The sequence below is a fragment of the Myxine glutinosa genome, chromosome 3 (assembly GCF_964187855.1).
Source record: "Myxine glutinosa chromosome 3, kmMyxGlut1.1, whole genome shotgun sequence".
Lineage (NCBI taxonomy): Eukaryota > Metazoa > Chordata > Myxini > Myxiniformes > Myxinidae > Myxine > Myxine glutinosa.
The window spans coordinates 59,237,509-59,246,762 of record NC_136263.1 but is presented as its reverse complement, the minus strand read 5'-3'; the positions used below and the strand labels follow the sequence as shown (position 1 = coordinate 59,246,762).

At 50.0% G+C, this 9,254-nt stretch overlaps 1 long non-coding RNA gene across 1 annotated transcript in view; it reads right to left on the bottom strand.

Moving 5' to 3' along the window:
• Positions 1-8,624: 8,624 nt before the first annotated feature.
• Positions 8,625-9,254, bottom strand: part of LOC137424032 (uncharacterized) — an 87,234-nt gene continuing 86,604 nt past the window's right edge. Inside the window, exon 3 of the long non-coding RNA XR_010983884.2 lies at positions 8,625-9,254. This exon is cut by the window's right edge and continues 308 nt beyond it. This is a non-coding gene — a long non-coding RNA (uncharacterized LOC137424032).

Genomic DNA, 9,254 nt, shown 5'->3' with positions numbered 1-9,254 from the left:
GTGTTCAAAAAGTATCCGACCTTTATTTTTCGTGCGTTAAAAAAAAAGGAAGCTAGGGAGGTGTTGATTGGTGCACGTATGTAGGCGATCCTAATGCGCACGCGTGATGAAGGAGGATTTGGGCTTCAGGAGAATCTCAGCGAAGTTCGTACCAAAGCTGCTAACGATTGAGCAGAAGCAACTCCGTTTGGAGATCGCACAGGACATGCTGGAGACTGTGAACAGCGATCACAGCTTCCTCAACACAGTGATCACTGGCGATGAGTCCTGGGTTTATGGGTACGACCCAGAAACCAAGTTGCAGTTTTGATGCAAGTTTGATGAAACACAAAATTTGATGCAGTAGCGTTGTTCAAGTTTTTCCGTCATTTTGTCAAAAACGAAAATCCGACGGCACTCACTTACATGTCCTCACTCATCGGCGGTCTGCCGTCGAATGACAGCTTCTGCAGGTGGGAAAAAATTCACACGTGCGCATTAGGATCGCCTACAAACGTGCACCAATTAATGCCTCCCTAGCTTCTTTTTTTTTACGCACAAAAAATAAAGGTCGGATACTTTTTGAACACACTACGTATATATATATATATATATATATATATATATATATATATATATATATATATATATAATATATTGTTGCGGATATGGGATTTGCATCCATCCATATCCGCTTGTAAATATTCCTCTATTTCCTCAAGACTGCCCAACTATCCCCAATCCCCCATTCCCTAGTCCCATTTTCTGTAAACAACACTCTGTAGACCCGACCTCCCCCTATTTCCCCCATTAAATGTCGTGCCCAGGTTCACCGCATCTCATGTAAGACAACTATAGGACATCTTGCTAGTTATTCTTAGTCTATGTCAGTTAAGGACTCGTTTCCATTAATTCTGACCCTTCGTTGCACCAGAATGTGATTGTATGGCACCGTTAGGAAGTTTAGGACCTCCCAATACCTCCCCGCAGCTCTTCCTCACGGTTCAGCAACAACAACAACAACAACAACGGCAGCGGCGGGTGCGGGAAGTGCGCGTCCTCACTCCGGCTTGGTTGGTAGGGGGTGTTGGGAGGGCATCAGGCCTTCCCAACGAGCCGCCATCGAACATGTGCTCGACGGGGTTACCAAATAGGGGCTCCCTGTCAGCTCCTCGTCAAGGGCGGAGCCCGGTAACCCCCGCACCCAATGGAAGCGGCGGACCGGCCCCAGTGGGGCGGAGCCAACCAGCCGAGGGCGTGTCACTCCCCGCTGAGCATGCGCAGGGAGAGGGAGGTGACGTCAGATGCGCGCTGAGCTTGGAGCAAGCAAGACGTACCATCCGAGCGCTGTGAGGCCTCCCCGCATCTTCTGGACTGGACCGTGCTTTATCCTGTCCCCGAGCCAAGGTGCACCTTGTGCCATCGAACTACCTGTCCCTCCCTGCCATCAATCCCTGTGTAAGTCAGCCTTGTTCCGTTTGTCTGTGGTCTGTCTGGGATAGATAAGATTGTATTTAAGTGCCCATCTCTTCTGTGTCTTTTACCTCACTCTGCCGTGTAATCTACCCCCTTTTCTCCACCACTGTAATTATACCCTCCTCCGGAGGTCTTGAGAACTGTACCCCTTGCGTCGTTTCCTCTTTCCCAGTCGTCGCGTCCTTTCCATCATTGATTTGGCATAGCGTGATTTGGTCAACATCTGGGTGGAATCGGGGTCTAGTCGGGGAATAACTGTTCGGTCGCGGCAACACCACCACTCGGTAAATAACATCTAAACCGCGTCCGTAACAATTGGTGTCGGGAGTGAGATACGGACCCGAAGCACGCTTAACGCGCTCAAAATTATAAGTCACCGAAATTTGATTTTGTTTTACAAAAAACCCGAATTTTGAAAGTCGCGCTATGGGAGATCAAGACGGCTGGGTTCCGGTAGAGGAGAGTGAGGCAGGGTCGATCCAGGACCAAATTGAGGGACATGAGGAGAGCGAAGCAGTGAGGGTGGCAGGTTCGCAAAATGGCGTCCTCGCGCACGAGGTTACGGGCGCGCAAAATGGCGCCTCGCAGATGGCTACGGCGACCGCGCCCGCGACTGTAGCGGCGCCGCTGGTGGATTTGAACCTTTTTTTTAATACAAATGAAGGCCCTTATGGCCCAGAATAGCGAACAATTGGAACAAAGAATGGGCAAGCAATTAAGGGAGGACATGGGGGCCAATAGCCAATGGTTAGAACAAAGAATGGGGTCCAATAGCGAGAAATTGAGGGAGGACATGGGGGCCAATAGCCAACGGTTAGAACAAAGGATGGGGTCCAATAGCGAGAAATTGAGGGAGGACATGGGGGCCCAGATCGGAGGGTTAGGGAGTAGAATAGAGGGATTAGACAATAGATTAGGGGAAATACAGGAGGGGTTAACGGGGGTAGAAAACAGAATGGCCGCTCAAGAGAATCAAATGGAAGGGATGAAAAAGGGGTTAGAGGGGTTAGAAAACAGTATGGAAGGCAAATTGAGGGACATGAGGGACCAAGCGGAAAGGGAAGTTTAAAAAATGGGGCAGCAGATAGAGGGGGTCAGAATGGGGGTAGAAACTAAATTGGATGCTCACAGGGAGGAAATGGAGCAGATGAGGGTGGCATCTGGGCAGGAGATGCAAGTGATGGGAGAGGAGATCAGAAGAGGTGTGAGTGAGGAGGTCGGAGGAGTGCGCGAGGAGGTGAGGCACTGTGAAGAGCGCATGGAGAAGGAGGTGAGAAAGGGGACTGTAAAATTGCAAGGTGGTATAGAGGAGTTGACGCTGGGAGTAGAACAACTGACAGTGGGACAAAAGGAGTTGGGGGACCAGGTAAAGAAGAACACAGCGGTAATAGAGGGTTTAAAATCGACACAGAAGGAGATGAAAAAGGACGTAGGGGTAATTAAAAAAGAGTGTCAGACGGTACATGAGGACCTGACGAGGAAAATGAACAAGGTGGTAGAGGTGATGGAGGTTAAAGAGCGGGAGGTGCGGGAGCACATAGAAAAAAATAAGGTGGAGTTAGAGGAAGAACTTAAGGGGGCGCACGAGGAGATGAAGGAGGTGAAGCAGAAATTAGAAGAAGTGGAAGAAGGGGTGAACGAAATTAAGAAGCGACGGAGAGAGGATAAGAAGGAGATAAAGGAGGAACTAAAAGAATTGGTCCAAAGTCTGTGTTCGGATCGTGATGATGTGCTCATTAACCGGGTGAGGGATTCGCAGGTGATGGAGGAGAAGCGAAGAGAAAGAGGACCCGGTGTAAGTGGTGACCAATATGGTCGTGCATGTGATGCGCCAGGTGATTTAATGAGCTTGGGGGTCGAGATGGACCCGGGTGTTCGTGAGAGGCCGTTGGTGAAGTGTGCGACAGGTCTGGTGTGCGAAAAAGGAGGTGTGCGAGAAAGTCCGACTCTGGGGTGTGTGAGGAAAAAGTGCGTGCCAAGGAGTGAGGGTGCTGTCGAGAGTGAGTCAGTCGTAGCGCGTGTGTGAGGGAGCACATGGAAGCGCGTAGTGAGGAGTGTTACGGAGGGTGTAAAGGGAGAATGCACGCCTGTGGTGAGTGTTACAGAGGATGTAACGGGAGAGGGTGCGCGAGAAAGATGTGTGACGGACAGGTGCATGGGGAAAGAGTGCGCTGTCAAAAGTAAGGAAGAATGTACACCTGTGGTGAGTGTTACAGAGGGTGTAACGGGAGAGTGTGCGCGAGAAAGGTGTGTAACGGACAGGTGCATGAGGAAAGAGTGCGCTGTCGAGAGTAAGGGTGAGTGCGCTGTCAAGAGTGGATGTGAGAGTAGTAAGAGTGACACGGAGCGTGAGTTGGTTGAGACAGGTGAGAAAGGAAGCACACCTGGAATGGTAGAGCGTGTGTGGGAATGCACGCTGGAATTGGTAGTGAGGCACGTGGTTGGGTGTGCGAGTGAGAGCACACCTGTGATTGTCACAGAGGAGGTGACCGAGGAGGGGGCGCGAAGAGGTGTGTTGGTGAGGTGTGCGAGCGACGAATGTGTGCCAAGGTGTTCGGTGGTCAGGTGTGTGACCAAGTCTGTGAGTGGAATGAGTGTACCTGGGTGTGTAAGAGAAGGTACGACGAGGAGCATGGAAACGGCTGGATGTATGAGCAAGAAAGGGGTAGCGTATGCGTGTAAGCATGCAGGTGAGGCATCGACGGTAACCGGGTTAGCGGTTAGAGCGACTTATAGCCGAATCGGGCCCTCGGTGCGTGCCGGGCTTCGCGTGCCGCGAGAACCAGCGGGGATCCGAGCCACGGCGGGTTCGAAAGGACCGCCGTACGCGATCCACGCTGTGCCTCGCTTGGGACGGCCGCGTCCGGGCTCCACTAGGCGGAGCGGGCAGCCCGATAGGAAGGGTCGTCATGGCAACCACTTTTTATTGAGACGTTCCGGCAGGTCGAGATCGGGCCATGGGATGGCTCCGTGCCGAGATGGTGCGTGGGACCTCGGCCCGGGTAAACCTCCTTCCCTGCACCGAATGCGGGACGTATCCAGCCGCTGGCACAAAACAACCCGCAATCATTGCTCGGCTGTACGAAGCCGAGCTTTAGAAGGGAATTGGCGCACCGAGAGGATCTAATAAGTAGACGGGTGATGAGGTTAGTGTTTTGGACCCAAAATTAGAAAAAAACAAAATTTGATGATTGGCAAAGGATTGGCAGTAATGATTGGCAGATGATGGGTAGTGATTGGCAAGTTTTTGATTTGTTGAAATTTGATGTGCAAAATTGGTAGTGGGAGATGCCCGATGTGGTGGGATGGCAACTCTGTCATCCTTCACAAACATGGGGCAAATGCGCTATAGATTATGGGGTGTATGGCAGTGAAAACTAGCCCGGGTGGGTTAGGTTATATTGATAGGGACTAGAGGTGACTATGGGTGACAAGATTTAAGTAAGAGACTTGGTACCTGTAGTGGGGACGTAGTAGCTTAGTGTTTGATAATGACGTGGGAGCGCTGAGTGTAAGGGAAGACGGAGGAGCGCGAGTTTTAGAAGGGAGTAGACAGAACAGATGATGCAGTGTGAATGGAAGTGCTGGTGAGCAGCTTCAAATGAGGCATCGGTGAGGCAATGCTCCGAGGTGTGTGTGAGTGTACAAGTGATGAATGAGAGAGCATTGCGGATGAGTGTCATTGTGAGTAGTGAGTGTTGTGGATCAGCGCGAATGCGCTGGGGGGAGAGAAGGGTGCAGGCGGCACCAAGTATGAGAGCACAGGTGTGCAAGTACAGGTGTGTGGAATATATGGAGCAGAGAATGAGGGGTGTGGAGAGAGTTGGAGTAAGTGTTACGGAGTGGTGTGCGTGGTGCGAAGGTGTGGATGGGGGAAGAGTGGACCCCCATCACGGATACCCGGGGCGGGTAGTGTAAGTGTTAGGTAGAGGGTATAGGTAAATTGTGGTTGGATATTGGCATCTGTGGTGCGGGTGGAAGAATGATGATTGGATGGGTGCATTAGTGTTGTGGAAATGGCTGGGCGTGTAGCCTGTTAGTATGTGTAGTTGGTTTGGGCACTCCACCACTGTGAGGATGTCGGCCAGGTGAGGCCGCAGGTGGGCTCTGGGAGCCGGTAGTAGTTGTTGTGGATGGGGCCCGAGGATCCGGAGGACGGACCCGGGTAGCCCAGTGCCAGAGGGCACCAAGGGGTGACAGAGCCAGGAGGGGCCCTCCCCAGTTAGATAGGTTAGGTAAGGAGCAGGTAAGCTCGGGTGGCAACTGCAGTGGTGGAGGTGTGCAGGTGGGTAGACCTGCTGGGAGAGCTACACGTCACAGCCCAGAAATTGTGCAAGGGCACCGGGAGATGAATCGGGGGAGTGAGACCCCAAATTGAGAAGCACCACAGTTTGGTCAATGGGAATTGGTTTTTAGAACCCATAGTGTAAGTTGGCCAATGGATTGGCAGGGAAAGACCCCGGGTAATGTAAAGTTGTTAGTCATTTAGGAAATAGTTAGGATTGATGAACCTGTCGCACCATACGCAGCCACTTACCTGAGGTGACGATGATGACTCCACACCTGTGTTTTCTTTGTTTTGTGTTGCAGGAGAGAAGAATTGCTGTTTGGATTTGTGAGACGCATCATGACGTGGATGAGACATTGGGGTGATTCCATCTCTCCCTCCTTCGGAGGGACTGATGATGAATTGGTGATGGCAGATTTTGATGAGAGTTGGAAATGGCAAATTTGATTGGTTAGGAGGGAGAGAAGACGAATTTGGTTTATGGGAGGAGCGGGGAAGACAGTAGGGACGTTTGTTGAAGTGTAAAGTAGATGTTTATGGGTAGTGTTGTGTTTTGTGGATACAGTAAGGGGTAAGGGAGGGGCAATGTAGGTTACCTGGTGGGGGGGGGGGGGCATACGGTAGGAATGTACCTGTCTCAGTGTGCATTACCTTGTATTGCATGCACTTTTGCGCCCCTACCACCTTACTCACTTGTCTTCTTTTGTCTCCCACCTCCGAGGATCTGGCTTTGGGGCAGAGAGAGAGGAGAGAGAGGTGCTGGCTCCACAGTTGTGGGCCTGTACTTCCGCTGCTTGCTGCCTGGATCGATACACCATATGGACCGCAATTTTTGTGGCCGCCCACAATGGACCGCAGTTCTTTTGCGGTCAAGCACCACCCGTGGATGGACCTCTGGGTCAACGTGGCACCTATGCCATACAGGTGAACCACTTTTAGTTGGCCCCCTGACGGCCACAATTAAGAAATGGATGCGGTTGGCACCTTTCTTTATTTCTAAAGAAGCCAGAAGGCCAAGTGCACTCCATGAAGGCAAGACCAGCGGCAGAACATCGGCCGGCTGCGACACCACCGGTGACCAGGGACACTTAATTGTGCATTGTTATTGAACACTTTATTGGTGCACCGGATGGTGCTGACTGTGCGTAATGGGGTGGTGCTTTTGGTGCTTGGACGGGGTGCTCTGCACATTATTAAAGGCCGTAGGGCCACAGGGCACTCGTGGGTTGGTGTATCGATGCTGGCATGCGTGCTCTCCCTATGCATAACATCTGCATGTGTTCCTCAAAGAACAGGACCTGGATCGTAGTGTAAATATCAGTGTTGTATAAATAATGCTCCCTACCGGCTGTATGTTTAGTTTGAGGATGCTTTCCGCGATTCGGTTATCCTGTGGGTGTGTTTTTGTTAGGAGAAGGGTGCAACGTCGCAGGGGGACATATTTACTCATTTGTGAACATCTGTAAAACTGTCGCACTCAGGGTTGAGTTAATAGTAGAGGGAACTACATCTGAGTGCCACACTAAAGTAGGTAAAAATTTATCGGGTTGGGACGCCCCGAGGTAGAGAAGGGTGCAATGTTGCGGATATGGGATTTGCATCCATCCATATCCGCTTGTAAATATTCCCCTATTTCCTCAATACTGCCCAACTATCCCCAATCCCCCATTCCCTAGTCCCATTTTCTGTAAACAACACTCTGTAGACCCGACCTCCCCCTATTTCCCCCATTAAATTTCGTGCCCAGGTTCACCGCATCTCATGTAAGACAACTATAGGACATCTTGCTAGTTATTCTTAGTCTATGTCAGTTAAGGACTCGTTTCCATTAATTCTGACCCTTCGTTGCACCAGAATGTGATTGTATGGCACCGTTAGGAAGTTTAGGACCTCCCAATACCTCCCCGCAGCTCTTCCTCACGGTTTAGCAACAACAACAACGGCAGCGGCGGGCGCGGGAAGTGCGCGTCCTCACTCCGGCTTGGTTGGTAGGGGGTGTTGGGAGGGCATCAGGCCTTCCCAACGAGCCACCATCGAACATGTGCTCGACGGGGTTACCAAATAGGGGCTCCCTGTCAGCTCCTCGTCAAGGGCGGAGCCCGGTAACCCCCGCACCCAATGGAAGCGGCGGACCGGCCCCAGTGGGGCGGAGCCAACCAGCCGAGGGCGTGTCACTCCCCGCTGAGCATGCGCAGGGAGAGGGAGGTGACGTCAGATGCGCGCTGAGCTTGGAGCAAGCAAGACGTACCCTCCGAGCGCTGTGAGGCCTCCCCGCATCTTCTGGACTGGACCGTGCTTTATCCTGTCCCCGAGCCAAGGTGCACCTTGTGCCATCGAACTACCTGTCCCTCCCTGCCATCAATCCCTGTGTAAGTCAGCCTTGTTCCGTTTGTCTGTGGTCTGTCTGGGATAGATAAGATTGTATTTAAGTGCCCATCTCTTCTGTGTCTTTTACCTCACTCTGCCGTGTAATCTACCCCCTTTTCTCCACCACTGTAATTATACCCTCCTCCGGAGGTCTTGAGAACTGTACCCCTTGCGTCGTTTCCTCTTTCCCAGTCGTCGCGTCCTTTCCATCATTGATTTGGCATAGCGCGATTTGGTCAACGTCTGGGTGGAATCGGGGTCTAGTCGGGGAATAACTGTTCGGTCGCGGCAATACCACCGCTCGGTAAATAACATCTAAACCGCGTCCGTAACAATATATATATAATTAAGATGTAGAAGGCATCACATGAACTGAAATCCATCGGAGGATTTTATTTGTCCCTCAGGAATTCATCAGTTTTTTAATCTTTCAAAGCTTCGTGATGAGATTGAAATGATTTTCGACAGGTGGCTTGTTCTATGTGCTTTTTATTTGTAGTAGAAATGGCAGTCGTTATCAAATGAAGCAATTTTATTAAACATTCAAGCTGTGCAAATACAGTTTTGTGTGTTCTACCATCTAGAATCTAGATTATCCTGTTGCACGTTTGCTCACCACTTTTGTAAGGAAATATCATGAAAAATGTCTCAAAAATTTTACAGCAGTGAAAATAATTATTGTATCCTCAATTTTCCATCTTTCCTGCAATTTCAAGAAGCTTATTCTTGATGTTTGATTCTTGAATCAATATCGTGTTGTTTTATGATTCAGATGATTGATTTTTTTTCATCAATATAAAGCACACTGATTAAAAATAAAATTAAACCCATACAATGAAAGATGGAATCGTTTTATCCCACGTGTATCAAAAAGTCATTATTTCACAGAAACAAGACTGCAAGCATTGAAGCATTTATATCATGAATAAGCAAAATGAAACACCTTCCACACAGTAATTCGCTTGAGATTGCAGATGCTATCCAGTATGTTTAGCTTCACATCCAAGACTAATTTTTGTACTTGTTTGGACCTCATTTTGCCTTGATGAAAACTTGCCACCTCATGAGCATTGATGAGTTTAGATTATGGAACAAATTTTCTGTCTTCAATATACCAGCAGTTCTCATTTGGGTTGCGATCAAG